Below are 16,460 nucleotides of genomic sequence, written 5' to 3'. Positions count from 1 at the left end.
ATCACTTTAGCATCATTTATAAATTAGTAGCAACTGTCATTACATCACTTGAGCATCATTTTGAGGTTCGTAGAACTCTCACCACATCAGTGTAACATCATTTTGAGGTTAGTAGCAACTCTCATTACATCACTGAAGAATCATTTTGAGAATAGTTGAAACTCTCACTACATCACTGTAGCCTTATTTTGAGTTTAGCAGAAACTCTCACTACATTACTGTCAGCATTATTTTGAGGTTTTTAGCAACTCTCACCACATCACTGGAGCATCATTTCTTAGGGTAGTAGCAACTCTTACTACATCACTGAAGCATCATTTTGAGGATAGTAGTAACTCTTACTACACCACTGTCGAATCATTTAAAGGTTCGTAGCAATTCTCACTACATTACTGTCAGCATCATTTTGAGGTTCGTAGAACTCTCACCACATCACTGTAGCATCCTTTCTTAGGTTAGTAGCAAGTCTCATTCCATCACTTCAGCATCATTTTGAGGTTCGTAGCAACTCTCATGACATCACTATCAGCATCATTTTGAGGTTAGTCGCAACTCTCACTACATTATTGTGGCATCATTTTGAGGTTTTTCGCAACTCTCACTACATCACTGTAGCATCATTTGTTTGGTTAGTGGCAATTCTTATTACATCACTGTAGCATCATTTGAGCATCGTAGCAACTCTCACGACATTACTGTTGCATCATCTTGCGGTTTTTAGCAACTCTCACCACATCACTGCAGCATCATTTCTTAGGTTTTTAGCAACTCTCACTACATCACTGTAGCATCATTTTTAGGTGAGTTGCAACTCTCAATACATTACTGTAATCATCATTTTGAGGTTTTTAGCAACTCTCATTACATCACTGTCAGCATCATTTTGAGATTAGTAGCAACTCTCACTACATCACTGTAGCATCATTTTGAGGATTTTTGAAACTCCCACTTCATGAGTGTCAGCATCATTTTGAGATTAGTAGCAACTCTCACTACATCACTGTAGCATCAGTTTGAGGTTTTTAGCAACTGTCACAACATTACTGATAGCATCATTTTGAGATTTTTAGCAACTCTCACTACATCACTATCAGCATCATTTTGAGGTTGGTAGCAACTCTCACTACATCACTGTAGCATCATTTTGAGGATAGTAGCAACTCTCACTACATCACTGTAGCATCATTTGGAGGATAGTAGCAACTCTCACTACATCACTGTAGCATCATTTGGAGGATAGTAGCAACTCTCACTAAATGACTCAGCATCATTTTAAGGTTTCAAGCAACTCTTACTGCATCACTGGAGCATGATTTTGAGGTTAGTAGCAACTCTCACTACATCACTGTAGCATCATTTTGAGGTTTTTAGCAACTCTCACTACATTACTTTAGCATCATTTTGAGGTTTTTCGCAACTCTCACCACATCACTGTAGCATCATTTTGAGGTTCGTAGCAACTCTCACTACATCACTGTAGCATCATTTTGAGGTTTTAAGCAACTCTCACTACATTACTGTAGCATCATTTTGAGGTTTTAAGCAAATCTCACCACATCACTGAAGAATCATTTTGAGATTTTTAGCAACTCTTACTACATCACTGTAGCATCATTTTGAGGAAAGTAGCAACTCTCACTTCCTGACTGTCAGCATCATTTTAAGGTTTGAAGCAACTCTCACTACATCACTGGAGCATCATTTTGAGGTTTTTAGCAACTCTCACAACATCACTGAAGCATCATTCTGAGATTTTTAGCAACTCTTACGACATCACTGTAGCATCATTTTGAGCTTCGTAGCAACTCTCACTACATCACTGTAGCATCATTTTGAGGTTTTAAGCAACTCTCACTAAATCACTGTTGCATCATTTCTTAGGTTTGTAGCAATTCTTTTTACATCACTGGAGCATCATTTCTTAGATTAGTAGCAACTCTCACTACATTACTGGAGCATCATATTGAGGTTCGTAGTGTCACGTCCCCATGGTCACGGGCATGGGGGCGTTGCATTATTTTTGACTTCCTTCCCTTCTCAGGTTCGAGCTTCATGGGGCGGAGCTGCTGACTAATTGGGAGCACCTGTGCCCGGCGTCTCCCAGCTATAAAGCAGGCGATCAACCTGGCCGGTTGTCTCTCGCTCACTCCTCCTGGCCCACGTCGGAGCGATGGTTGTGTTTCTTGAGTTATGTCTTGTTTAGTTCTCTGCATCCATCACACCGCACACATACACCCCCTGTACACTCATGCACACACTCGCACTCACCACTGACACTACTAATAACCACACTCCACTGTACGTTATGGTTTGCCTTGTGTTGATTTTGCGTTACTAATAATAAATTATTAGTTGTGTTTCACGTTTAGTCTGCGTCTCCCTCCTTCGATGTCACGATTTCTGAGCCGGGTCGTGACAGAAGCAACTCTCACCACATCACTGTCGCATTATTTTGAGATTTTAAGCAACTCTCAGTACATCACTGGAGCATCATTTTGAGGTTCATCGAAACTCTCACTACATCACTGTAGCATCATTTGGAGGATAGTAGCAACTCTCACTACATGACTGTCAGCATCATTTTAAGGTTTTAAGCAACTCTCAGTACATCACTGGAGCATCATTTTGAGGTTCATCGAAACTCTCACTACATCACTGTAGCATCATTTTGAGGATAGTAGCAACTCTCACCACATCACTTTCGCATCATTTATTAGGTTAGAAGCAACTCTCATGACATCACTTTCGCATCTTTTTGAAATTAGTAGATACTCTCATTACATCACTGTCAGCATCATTTTGAGTTCATTATTATCATTGAGGTTATTCGAATCTTTCACTGCATTACTGTTAGCATTATTTTGATTTCATTAGCAATTCTTACGACATCTCTGTCGCATTATTTTGAGGTTATAAGCAACTCTTCCTACATCCCTGTAGCATTGTTTTTGAAGTCGTTAGCAACTCTTCCTACATCACTGTAGCATTTTTTGAGGTTATTCGCAAATCTTACGACATCACTCTCAGCATCATTTTGAGATCATTAGTAACTTTAATTACATCACTGTAGCATCGTTTTGAGGTTCGTAGCAAATATTACTACAAGACTGTCAGCATCACTTTGAGGTTATTCGAAACTTTCACTACATTACTGTCAGCATCACTTTGAGTTTGTTAGCAATCCTTAGAACATCACGGTAGCATCATTTTGAGGTTCGTAGCAACTATTACTACAATAATGTCAGTATTATTTTGAGTTCATTAGCAATTCTTACGACATCACTTTCGCATTATTTTGAGTTTTTTAGCAACTCTTACTAGATTACCGTCAGCATCATTTTGAGTTCATTTGCAATTCTTCTGACATCACTGTCGCATCATTTTGAGTTCATTAGCAATTCTTACAACATCACTGTCGCATCATTTTGAGTTCATTAGCAATTCTTACGACATCACTGTCGCATCATTTTGAGGTTATTAGCAACTATTACTACATTACTGTCAGCATCACTGAGTTTATTAGCATCTATTACCAATTGACTGTTAGCATCGTTTTGAGTTCAATAGCAATTCTTACGACATCACTGTCATCATCATTTTTAGGTTACTCGCAGCTCTAACCACATGACTGTCAGCATCACTTTGAGGTTATTCGAATCTTTCACTACATTACTGTTAGTATCATTTTGAGTTTATTAGCAATTCTTACGACATCACAGTAGCATTATTTTGAGTTTCGTAGCAACTCTTACTACATGACTGTCAGCATCACTTTGAGGTTATTCGAAACACTTACTACATTGCTGTAAGCATCACTGAGTTGATTAGCAACTATCACTACATTACAGTTAGCATCATTTTAAGTTCATTAGCAATTCTTCCGACATCACTTTCAGCATCATTTTGAGGTTATTACCAATTCTTCTGACATCACTGTCGCATTTATTTGAGGTTGTTAGCAACTCTTACTACATTACTGTTGCATTATTTTAAGCAACTCTTTCTAACTGACTGTCAGCATCACTTTGAGGTTGTTCGAAACACTGACTACATTACTTTAAGGATCACTGAGTTAATTAGCAACTATCACTACATTACTGTTAACATCATTTTGAGTTCATTAGCAATTCTTCCGACATCAATGTCGCAATATTTTGAGGTTCGTAGCAACTTTTACTACATTACTGTCAGCATCACTTTTAGGTTATTCAAAACTTTCACTCCATTACTGTTAGCATCATTTTGAGTTCATTAGCAATTCTTACTACATCACTGTCGCATCATTTTGAGATCATTAGCAATTCTTCCGACATCACTATCGCATTATTTTGAGGTTCGTAGCAACTCTTTCTACTTTACTGTTGCATTATTTTGACGTTATTAGCAGCTCTCACTACATTACTGTCAGAATCATTTTGAGGTTATTAGCAGCTCTCACTAGATTACTGTCAGCATCATTTTGAGTTCATTAGCAATTCTTACTACATTACTGTTGCATTATTTTGAGGTTAGTAGCAACTCTTACTACATGACTGTCAGCATCACTTTGAGGTTGTTTGAAACACTTACTACATTACTGTAAGCATCACTGAGTTTATTAGCAACTATCACTACATTACTGTTAGCATCATTTTGAGTTTATTAGCAATTCTTACGACATCACTGTATTATCAATTTGAGGTTAGTTTCAACTTTTCCAAAATTACCGTCAGCATCATTTTGAGTTCATTAGCAATTCTTCCGACATCACTGTTGCATTATTTTGAGATTATTAGCAATTCTTCCGACATCATTGTCGCATTATTTTGAAGTTCATAGAAACTCTTACTACATGACTGTCAGCATTACTTTGAGGTTATTCGAAACTTTCACAACATTACTTTTAGCATCATTTTGAGTTCATTAGCAATTCTAATGCGGCTCGAGGCCAAGCTGGTTCACCGAGCGACAAGGTGAGCCTTGAAAACGGCATCGGCCGAGCTTCCCGGGCTTTGGATACCCTGGTGAATTCCCCAAATGTGGGAGTCTCAACTGCATAATTTCTGACAGTGGGGGACTGCGTCCGCGCTCTCCCCTGTGATCGTGTGAAAAAAGGAAAGAAAGAAAGAAAGGCCGACCACGGCGGCAACAACGGTGACCGCCTGTCCCGGCCAGTTGGCGGTCTCCTCTTGTGCTGGCCAGCCTGAGGAGACCGCGGAGGACGTAGCCTCGATGAGCTCCCAGTGTCTCTCACACCTTCCAGCCCTAAATGAAGAGGGCAGGGTTTCTGCCACATTTAGTTGAGGGTCATGGTATCTGACAAGCCCTGAGCTCAGGACAATACATCCACGGCTCGTCTTCGCAGTAAGTGGAAGGATACCAGAGAGAATTCATGCGTGGGAGGAGATCAACTTGGAAAACCCCGACTCTCAATTCTGACGACATCACTGTCGCATCATTTTGAGATCATTAGCAATTCTTCTTACATCACTGTCGCATTATTTTTAGTTTCATAGCAACTCTTACTAGATTACTGTGTCATTATTTTAAGGTTTTTAGCAACTCTTCATAAATTACTGTCAGCATCACTTTGAGTTTATTAGCAACTATCACTACATTACTGTCAGCATCATTCTTGAATTCATTAGCAATTCTTCCGGCATCACTGGAGCATCATTTTGAGTTCATTAGCAATTCTTACGACATCACCGTAGTATTATTTTGAGGTTAGTAGCAACTCTTACTACATGACTGTCAGCTTCACTTTGAGGTTGTTCAAAACACTTACTACGTTACTGTAAGCAGAACTGAGTTTATTAGCAACTATCACTACATGACTGTCAGCATCACTTTGAGTTCATTAACAATTCTTCCCACATCACTGTAGCATTATTTTGAGGTTATTAGCAACTCTTACTACATTACTCTCAGCATCATTTTTAGGTTACTCGCAACTCTAACCAGGTGACTGTCAGCATCACTTTGAGGTTATTCGAAACTTTCACTACATCACTGTCGCATCATTTTGAGATCATTAGCAATTCTTCTGACATCACTGTCGCATTATTTTGAGGTTCGTAGCAACTCTTACTGCATGACTGTCAGCATCACTTTAAGGTTATTCGAAACTTTCACTACATTACAGTTAGCATCATTTTGAGTTCCTTAGCAGTTCTTCCGACATCACTGTCGCATTATTTTGAGGTTCGTAGCAACTCTTACTACATGACTGTCAGCATCACTTTGAGGTAGTTCGAAACACTTACGACATTACTGTAAGCATCACTGAGTTTATTAGCAACTATCACTACATTACTGTTGGCATTATTTTGAGTTCATTAGCAATTCTTACTACATGACCGTCACATCATTTTGATATCATTAGCAATTCTTACAACATCACTGTAGCATCAGTTTGAGATCATTAGCAGCTCTTACTAGATTTCCGTCAGCATCATTTTGAGTTTATTAGCAATTCTTCCGACATCGCTGTCGCATTATTTTGAGTTTTGTAGCAACTGTTACTACATGACTGTCAGCATCACTTTGAGGCCATTCGAAACTTTCATTCCATTACAGTTAGCATCATTTTGAGTTCATTAGCAATTCTTGCTACATCACTGTCGCATCATTTTGAGGTTCGTAGCAACTCTGACAACATGACTGTCAGCATCACTTTGAGGTAGTTCGAAACACTTACTACATTACTGTTAGCATCATTTTGAGTGTATTAGCAATTCTTATGACAACAGTGTAGCATCATTTTAACGTTAGTTTCAACTCTTCCTACATTACCGTCAGCATCATTTTTAGTTTTTTAGCATCTATTACTACATCACTGTAGCATCATTTTGAGTTCATTAGCAACTCTTCCGACATCACTGTCGCATTATTTTGAGTTTAGTAGCAACTCTTACTACATGACTGTCAGCATCATTTTGAGGGAGTTTGAAACTCTTACTACATTACTGTAAGTATCACTGAGTTTATTAGCAACTATCACTACGTTTCTGTTAGCATCATTTTGAGTTCATTAGAAATTCTTCTGAAATCACTGTCGCATTATTTTGAGGTTATTAGCAACTCTTAATACATTACTGTCCGCATCATTTTTAGGTTACTCGAAACTCTAACCACATGACTGTCAGCATCACTTTGAGGTTATTCGAAACTTTCACTACATTACTGTTAGCATCATTTTGAATTTATTAGCAGCTCTTACTAGATTACCGTCGCATCATTTTGAGATCATGAGCAATTCTTCCGACATCACAGTCGCATTATTTTGTGGTTTTTAGCAACTCTTACTACATTATTCTTGCATTATTTTGAGGTTCGTAGCAACTCTTACTACATTACTGTCAGCATCACTTAGTTTATTAGCAACTATCACTACATTACTGTTAGCATCATTTTGAGTTCATTAGCAATGTGGGGCTTTGATTGGGAATTGTAAGAAAAATCACTGAATGAACAACACAAACACAGACTGTGTCTGAAATTCCACACCTGCACCCGAAACCAGTGTGGAATCAATTGTATCCACTGTCAATCCTGATTCTGGAGAAATTTCTTTGTGTGTTTTGATGGACGCGAGCCAAGCAGAAATTTCCCACAATGCAATAGGGCGGCGTTTGGTCAGTGTTGAGCAGGCGTCAGTCTGACAATGATGTCATATTATTGTGTCATCACTTGACCAGACCCAAAATTAGGCTCAGGTATCAGTTTCTTCTCAATGCTAATGTCTGCTAGCTTAGTCTGCTACTTTGATGGCTCTGCCTGCTCAAAGGTCCAGACCCCTGGATGTGGTGGTTCCTACCTGAACGTAGATTCTGTCAGCTCATGTTGTTAAATCAACTCACCAGGAACACCAGTAGATTTCAATGGACTGACAATGAGTCTCATTGAATGGGTGTCTCGTCCAATGAGAAACACTCAGTCTCAGGTTGAAGCTCATCAATGAGGTCTTGTGGATCAGTGGCTTGCATGAATGAATGAGTTGGAAGACTTCTTGGAAATTAAAGAGGATTTAATACAATTAAGAAAACACTTAAGACAGAGTGATAATTCCAGCAGAGTAATTAAGGCCCATATTGAGTAGCAGGTATGAATTAGCCTGGATTTATCTGAGCTTCAAGTAGACGGCTAAGAGGCAGGTGGAAAGGTGTGTAGGATGAACGATGGTGACCTCCAACCAAATGAAGAGGACTGAGTGGAGGCTGACCAGCTCTACGGAGTCAGGCGGAGTTTGGCAGCGAGACAGGAGTCCAGGCCTGAATCGGTGAAAACCAACGTAACCGGCTTACGTTCTCAGCTGGATTCTCCCATCGATGTACGACGCCTCTCCAACGAACTGGTGGGAGGACGGCCTCCAAAGCCTCCACCTCGTCGACCGTGGCTCCCGCTGAGATTCGCTCGATGAAGAAGGGAAGCGCGTTGATTGGCTACCCTCTGGTCTCAGGCTGCTGGCTGCCTGGACTAAGCTGCTCTTCTCCGACACAAAGGTGGCTTCTCTCTCTTCAAGGCTCACAGGAGGTCAAGAGTGTAGCGACCGTGAGCCGAGATCGATGATGAATTACAAAAATAGAAAATCAAAAAATAAATTAGAGGAATAGAAAAGAAAAGGGGGGGGGGCGGACCAGCTGCTCTAGGAGCTCACACACAAAGGGCAGAAACAAGAAGCACTGAAGAGAGCGCCAGCAGTGGATGGTGCCACCACTGTTACAGTAAACTGGTCCGCCTCAGAGCAGTGACCTTTGACCTGTGAGGGGTTGTTGGCCAATCAGCACACTTTGCTGTCTTCAGTCCTTCTCAGATATCAACAAATGAAGCTGGTTGAACAGACAGCAATCATCATCACTCAGAGACATCACCTGGAGAGGAAGACTGCTCCGAGTTCTGACAATGACAGTGAAGAGGCAAGGAGAGCTGGACAACCACAGACAGTGAAACATTCGGAACATCATGTTGATACACGTGTGTGTGTGTGTGTGTGTGTGTGTGTGTGTGTGTGTGTGTGTGTAACCATGTTAAACTCTTTTAAATAAATGTTTCAACCTGCTATTATTTGGATGCTGTATGATTCCTGCAACCCCAGACTAACTCAGGTGTTCGTACTGCAACCTAAAGTATGGTAATGAGGAGAATGATGAACAATCCACAAGGTGATCAGAAAATAAGAAATGGATTCAGGAACAACAAACCCATCTCTGAACATGTGATTGAAACATGTGAGTGGGACTGGCAGAACCTGGCTTTACCTCAAAGTGTCTCATCCAGAGATCTGTCACAGACATCTGCTGTGGAGGGTCAATCTGTCCGTCCACATTCAGATCATCGATGCAGCGACTCTGCTAGGATCAAACTACTCAGGATGAAACAGACCAATGTTGACATCAAGTAGCAACTCAGCAGCTGATCAACAGAGTCCTCAGCACCAGTAGAGCCTGGTCCTGGTCCCTGGGGGGCTCCAACCACCAGCCTCTCTGTTAACAGCCGAGCGCCACAGAGACTCTGAGTCTCCTGCTGTTCATGAAGAGTTTTCAGGCTAAATTCAGTGTGTGAGGTCCACACTGCACATTTGAGGGACCATGAAGGACAGAGGAGAGTCTGACTGTCATGGTGAAAGCCTTCAGCACTAGAACTGAAACAGCCCCACCATCTTAACCCCCCCAGACCAAACATCATCGTCCAGCCTCCAACCAGAGGTCCATCAGTTATCATGGAGCCACAGGTGGAGTCTGGATTCTTTTCTAGAATGAGACGGCAGTGACAGTCCTGCAGAGTGACATCACTGACATGAATGGATGACTTCAGTCACATGACTTCAGTGCCAAACAGTGCACACTGGTGCCGACCAGTCAAAACCACCTCAGACTGTATCATTCTATATGCTTGGCTGTAGTGTGTGTGTGTGTGTGTGTGTGTTTTTAAAAAGGCAAAAAAGTCTTTTTTTCAGCAACAGAACTTTAATACAAACACAAAATGAAAAGCAGAACAAGCCAGAACCCAAAATATGGATTTACAGAGGAAGCGTGCTGGGCCCAGAACCCAGAGGTGGATGGATCAAAACCATCCTCTGCTAAAAGAAGGGAACAAAATAAACCTGGTTGTTTTGAAATGTGAATCTGTTGAAGAGGGTGGAAATGGTGAGGGAGTCAGTTGTTCCTTTTGTTTTATGACAGAGACCTCATTGTGAACTAAATCATTTTAATTCTTTACTTGAAGATTCACGCTTTTTCGCTCAAAATGTTGGACAACTTCCTCCATGCTGGTGCCCCATCACACACAACAGGTGCACTTGTCCTCTTTTCTCCTCTGACCCTCAAACATTCACAGTCTTCCAGTGAACGTCCAATTGTCCTCTGAAATAAGAGATGAATCTTTCCCTGCTGAGACTCCTGATCTCTGACTGTCACTAGCATGTGCTAGCAGAATACAGCACTCCTTCTTCATGATCTGTCTTTGTCTCTGACCAGCTCTCCTGCTCTCTTTCCTCCTACCAGTCAAAGCAGACATCTGCACCTACTGATCTTGGATCTGCTGCCCGTTCCTGCCTGGTAAAAGAAGGAACCAGCACCTGGTTCTCCAGGCTGAATGAACTCCAGGACGTTGGCCAGCCGTGTCAGTTGGAACCTTTTTTGTCCAAATAGAGAAAAAATAAGTCTGATTGTTGATGAGAGATGTCATCATGGCTTTGAAACTGTGGTTGGGGACCAGCCAACATGAGCACATTCATGGAAGAATAGCAGTAAAAACAGGAAGTGTTAGTTAGCAAGTACTCACCAGTCTGTCACTATCATACTTGATTCTAGTGGAACAAAATGGCTGCTGCTGACTGTGCTGCCTGGTGGAGGATCACTCTTCACCATCCTCTCAGGCCTTGATGGAACCAAAAAGGCCAGTTCCTGGAGAAGATCTTCTAGGGGTCCAGGTTAAAGCGGTGCCCCAGCTGGCAGCAGGTGCTGACCCAGGTCCTGCATGGGAGATACTGTCAGTTCTGTTCTGCCCTGCTCACAACCACAGGCTGGTGTTGAGGCCTGCAGCAACCAGGGCCCCAGTCACCAAGAGTATAAAGGCTGGTCATTGTGGCAGTGGGAGGAGTCAAAATGAAGACAGACCAATGAGAGCAGGACGTTCCTGGAGAAGTCAGAAGAACTTGACCATGTTTCCTACAGTACCCAGGAGGCCTGGTAGTTGTTGAAGGAAGCTCCAAAAGCAAAGAGCAGACAGCAGGACATCAAAAGAAAAGATCCAGACACTAAAACTACAAGTAGAAACAAGAAGAAATACTAAAAGCTTTGGAAAGATACTACAAGGTTGGATATACATTATTATATACACTACTATTCTCATTGACTCCTAAAGAGGGACAGGAAACATTAGAATGTGGATCAGATCAGCTGATTTCAGTGTTGAGTCCATCCCTCCATCCACTTTCTGTTCTATCCTTTAAGGGTCATGGAGGGGGGGGGGCGATCCCAGGTGACATTGTTCAAGAGGCAGGGTTCACCCTGGACAGGTCAGAATTCCTGATGATGTCATCAGGGCTTTGACAGTAACTAGAATTCTGTCTTTGATCTCAGGAGGACATGAAAGAAACACAATTTAGAAAAGTACATGAGACCATGGCAGCATGATGGTGCAGTGGTCAGCACTGTGGCCTCACAGCAAGAAGGTTCTGGGTTTGAGTCCAGGCTCGGGTGCAGAATCTTTCTGTGTAGAGCCTGCATGTTCTCCCCTCCTCTATGCTGCTACAGGCTGAGACTGCTGGGGGACACATCAGGTTACATGGAGCCCTTCCCTCCTCTCCCCCTCTCTCCTCCTCTCCTCCCTGCACATTTTTGGAACTGTCATTACCATTACTTGTTGCACTTTGTAGTTTGGCCTTGGTGTCTCGCAGTCTCTCTGTGTTTCCACAGATCCACCTGAGCCCCAACCGCCGCCTGCATCGCCCCCCCCCCTTATTCCCTACTGTTACACCGGCCTGCGCTCCCCTTCCATGAACCAGTCTGCCATCCAGTCCCCCATCAAGCTGGCTTGCTCTCCCTGCCTCCCCTACCAGAAGCTTCCTTCTTCAGCTGTTATTAACATTTCCGTGTTTCCAACATTTTGTATTGTAAACTGTTTTCTTGTCTGTAACAACATCTACTGCACGTCTGTCCTTCCTGGGTGAGGGATCTTCCTCTGTTGCTCACCCTGAGGTTTCTCAGATTTTTCCCTGTTAAAAGGGTTTTCTAGGGAGTTTTTCCTCAGTCGATGTGAGGGTCTAAGGGCAGAGGATGTTGTTAAGATGCCATGTGAAGCCCTTTGAGACAAACTGTTTGTGAAAACGGGCTCTACAAAGAAAATTGCCTTGCCTCCCCGTCCATGTGTGGGTTCTCTCTGGTACTCCGGCTTCTTCCCACTGTCCAAAGACATGTAATGTGGGACGAGGCCGATTGATACTCTAAATTGACTGTAGGTATGAATGTGAGTGTGAATGTGAGTCTCTGTGGCGCTCGGCTGTTAACAGAGAGGCTGGTGGTTGGAGCCCCCCAGGGACCAGGACCAGGCTCTACTGGTGCTGAGGACTCTGTTGATCAGCTGCTGAGTTGCTACTTGATGTCAACATTGGTCTGTTTCATCCTGAGTAGTTTGATCCTAGCAGAGTCGCTGCATCAATGATCTGAATGTGGACGGACAGATTGACCCTCCACAGCAGATGTCTGTGACAGATCTCTTGATGAGACGCTTCAGTCTTCAATTTTAGTAGCAGTGTGGAGGAGGCCGGCCGGCTGTGGTTAAAGTGGTGGGGGCTCTGGAATGAAGGGGGTCACTGTTTGGTTCTCAGATGCTCCAGCTCAGGTTAGCGAGGTGGTGGAGAAATGAGTGAGAGCTCTGCCAGTTGGAGCCTCTTGGGTCACGGGAGGCTTCACTCCTGGAGGTGGAAATGATGAGGAGTTTGTATGTAATAAGCCCCTCCCCTCTGCAAACTTCTGTAAGTGTAAAAGCAGTGTAAAAGCAAGGACACATGAACATAGCAGCTTCTTCACAGGGCTGGTGGCGCAATGGATAACGCGTCTGACTTCGGATCAGAAGATTCTAGGTTCAACTCCTGGCCAGCTCGCTTTGAACTTTATACTGAGAAGATGAAGTGAGAACCAGTGATCAAAGTCACTGAAGTCCTCCCAGGTTTCCTCCTTGTCTGCTGGAAACATGAACACATGAATGATCCTGCTACCTCTCATGTTAAGCTGCACTTGACAGTGACAGCAGGAGAACAAAAATCCCAGTGTGTCATCAACATTTCCTGTCAATCAATGATAGAAGCTGTTGAATTTCTGGATCAGAACAAGGAGAAAGGAGCCCCAATGAAAGAGAGATGGTTCTTGACTCTGATTTTGTTCTTCACTCCTAAAAAAAGTGAAAGTGAGGGCTGGCTGGGAGCAACTGCCTGCTTCAGAGTGGGAGGAGCCTCAGGACTTTCCAGTGAGAGCTGCAAACTTCCACCCGCGCCCAGTGCCAGCAGGTCTTCATGATGGAGCTGAGAAGAACACAACAACACAACAACACCAGAGCACTGGAGAATTACTGTGTTCTCTTTTGGTGTCCCAGTGTTAATTTGAGGATCTAAACCTGATATTTAGAAAATCAGACAGCACAGAAAAAGAAAATGCCACCACATCACTGAAATTTTCTGTTATACAAATGAACGTGTTGACTCTTTTTGTATAAGCCCTGCCACTGAGGTCCCCAACATGAGCTGGAGTTGGGAATCTTGAACTGAACCTGGTATCACAGCGACCCCTACTGCTGCAAAATGGAACAGCAACACTGAACCAAGTACAGGATTGGAGTGAGACTGATGGTTGCTGTTTGGGTTTTTGAAGAACCAGGAGGGTGTGGCTTCAAGCTGGATTCTCAGAGACTATTTCCTCTGCTACTCTTACGTCCACTTCTGTCAACGTGCAGACATCTTTCTCGTTTCTGCGTACTTCAGGTGACAGCAGAGCTGCTGAGATGGCTGGTTGCTGCTGGAGGAAACGGTCCAGCATCTCCAGTGAGCTATTCCAACGTGTCACCACGTCAATCACCATCTTGTGCTCAGGAAGCTCCAGCACCCTTTGCTTCTCACTGAGGATGCGGCTCGCCGTAGAGCTACGGTGAAAAAATGCAGCGATGCGTCTGACTCTGCCGAGCAAGCGTGCAGCTGTAGGGACTTCAATTAAGAAGGTGTGCAAAGCAACCAATGTGCAACAAGCCCGTCATCTCCGCAGCGCGGACAATATTTGCTGCTGAGTTTTCTCGCTGTGTGGCTGGTTTCCACGGCTCTGGTTTGAAGAACATGGCATGCGAGGATCCAGTCGCGAATGTAGTGAGCTGTAATGGTCAGATATGAATGATGATGTCATCAGGGCTTTGACAGTAGCTAGAATTCTGTCTTTGATCTCAGGAGGACATGAAAGAAAGACAATTGAGGAAAGTAGAAGAGAGCATGGCAGCATGATGGTGCAGTGGTGAGCACTGTGGCCTCACAGCAAGAAGGTTCTGGGTTTGAGTCCAGGCTCGGGTGGGGAATCTTTCTGTGTAGAGCCTGCATGTTCTCCCCATGAATGCGTGGGTTCTCTCCGGGTACTCCGGTTCCTTCCCACTGTCCAAAGACGTGTAATTTGGGACGAGGCTGATTGGACACTCTAAATTGACCGTAGGTATGAATGGTTGTTTGTCTCTGTATGTGGCCCTGTGATGGACTGGTGACCTGTCCAGGGTGAACCCCGCCTCTGGCCCGTAGATGCTCGGATAGGCTCCAGACCCCTCGACCATCAATGTGGGTCTTTTGTTAATTGCATGCCACATGAAATTATTGTTGGTCAGTTTTCTAGCGACTGTCTCACAGTGGCAAGACAAGAACAAAAAATGAACAAAAATGACTGTCACTGACTTAAATAAATCAAATCTACTTCAAAGTTCCTTCTGTTGTCATAAGTCAGCCATTTTAAGTGTACTTGTAGTTCCAGAACATTCCAAGAGGAGATGATATGAATCCATTTTGTTAGATGAACTCTGTTCCTCTGCTTTGATGTTGGTGGACTGAGGGGAGTTTGCCTGAACCTGCTTGGACCTGCTGGCTCCTGCTCAGTCCCTCACTCAGCCTCACTCAGCCTCAGCAGCACCGCTCCACTGAGGCCTGATTCACGTTCCTAGCAACCAAATAGGAGGAGAGCTGAACCTTCTTGCTGGGAGGCCACAGTGCTGACCACTGCACCATTGTGTCCCCTGAAAATGCCACCACCTTGTTGGGATTTTCTGTAACAGCAAGCACACATGAACACAGCTGCTTCTTCACAGGGCTAGTGGCGCAATGGATAACGAGTCTGACTACAGATCAGAAGATTCTAGGTTCAACTCCTGGCCAGCTCGCTTTAAACTTTATACTGAGAAGATGAAGTGAGAACCAGTGATCAAAGTCACTGAAGTCCTCCCAGGTTTCCTCCTTGTCTGCTGGAAACATGAACACATGAATGATCCTGCTACCTCTCATGTTAAGCTGCACTTGACAGTGACAGCAGGAGAACAAAAATCCCAGTGTGTCATCAACATTTCCTGTCAATCAATGATAGAAGCTGTTGAATTTCTGGATCAGAACAAGGAGAAAGGAGCCCCAATGAAAGAGAGATGGTTCTTGATTCTGATTTTGTTCTTCACTCCTACACCAGAGAGTGAAAGTGAGGGCTGGCTGGGAGCAACTGCCTGCTTCAGAGTGGGAGGAGCCTCAGGACTTTCCAGTGACAGCTGCAAACTTCCACCAGCGCCCAGTGCCAGCAGGTCTTCATGATGGAGCTGAGAAGAGCACAACAACACCAGAGCACTGGAGAGGAGCACAACACTTCTTTGCTTCCTGGCCACTCTCATGTCTGTCTGTCCATCTGGAGCTGGGGGGAGGAGCTTCACATGTTTTTTCTTTTTTTAAAAAGGGAATGACATGACTTCCTCTGTATGTTAGAATATGAACGACTAAAAATGTTCATCCACAGTTTAAAGTTAGAATGAATTTAAAGTAGAAAAACCTTCCCTCTTCAATCCTGTCAGTCAGTGTTGTAAACTGTTTCAAACAAATTCTACTGTTCAACAGTTCAAGTGTTTCTAATGAAGCTGAATGTTCTCCTCTACTTTCCTCAATTGGGTTTCTTTCATGTCCTCCTGAGATCAAAGACAGAATTCTAGGTACAAATAAAGACACTATCAAAGCCTCCTGATGACATCATCATCAATTCTGTCTTTGATCTGTGTCTGTCCAGCCGGTCCTGAGTGGATCCAACAGTTTCCCATGGGTGACTCTGTCGTGGTCTCTCTCTCTCCTGCTGTCTCCAACTCTCAGAGTGCTTCTACTGGTTTCTCTCCATCGTCCCTGTTGCTAGGCAGAGCACTGGTGAGGACTGAGGCCAGTGATGTCATCACCTCCAGCTGAGACCTGCCAGGTGATCCTGCTTCATTCAACT

The 16,460-nt window shown here is 43.5% G+C and overlaps 1 non-coding gene across 1 annotated transcript; it reads left to right on the top strand.

Moving 5' to 3' along the window:
* Nucleotides 1–13,014: 13,014 nt before the first annotated feature.
* On the top strand, nt 13,015–13,087 carry trnar-ucg (transfer RNA arginine (anticodon UCG)). The gene has a single exon. It is a non-coding gene; the product is annotated as a tRNA-Arg (tRNA).
* The last annotated feature ends 3,373 nt before the right edge of the window (nt 13,088–16,460 follow it).

The sequence above is a fragment of the Aulostomus chinensis genome, chromosome 1, assembly GCF_037954235.1.
Source record: "Aulostomus chinensis isolate RoL2024-O1b breed Wild chromosome 1, RoL_Achi_v1.0, whole genome shotgun sequence".
NCBI lineage: Eukaryota > Metazoa > Chordata > Actinopteri > Syngnathiformes > Aulostomidae > Aulostomus > Aulostomus chinensis.
This window is presented reverse-complemented; position numbering and strand designations above follow the sequence as displayed.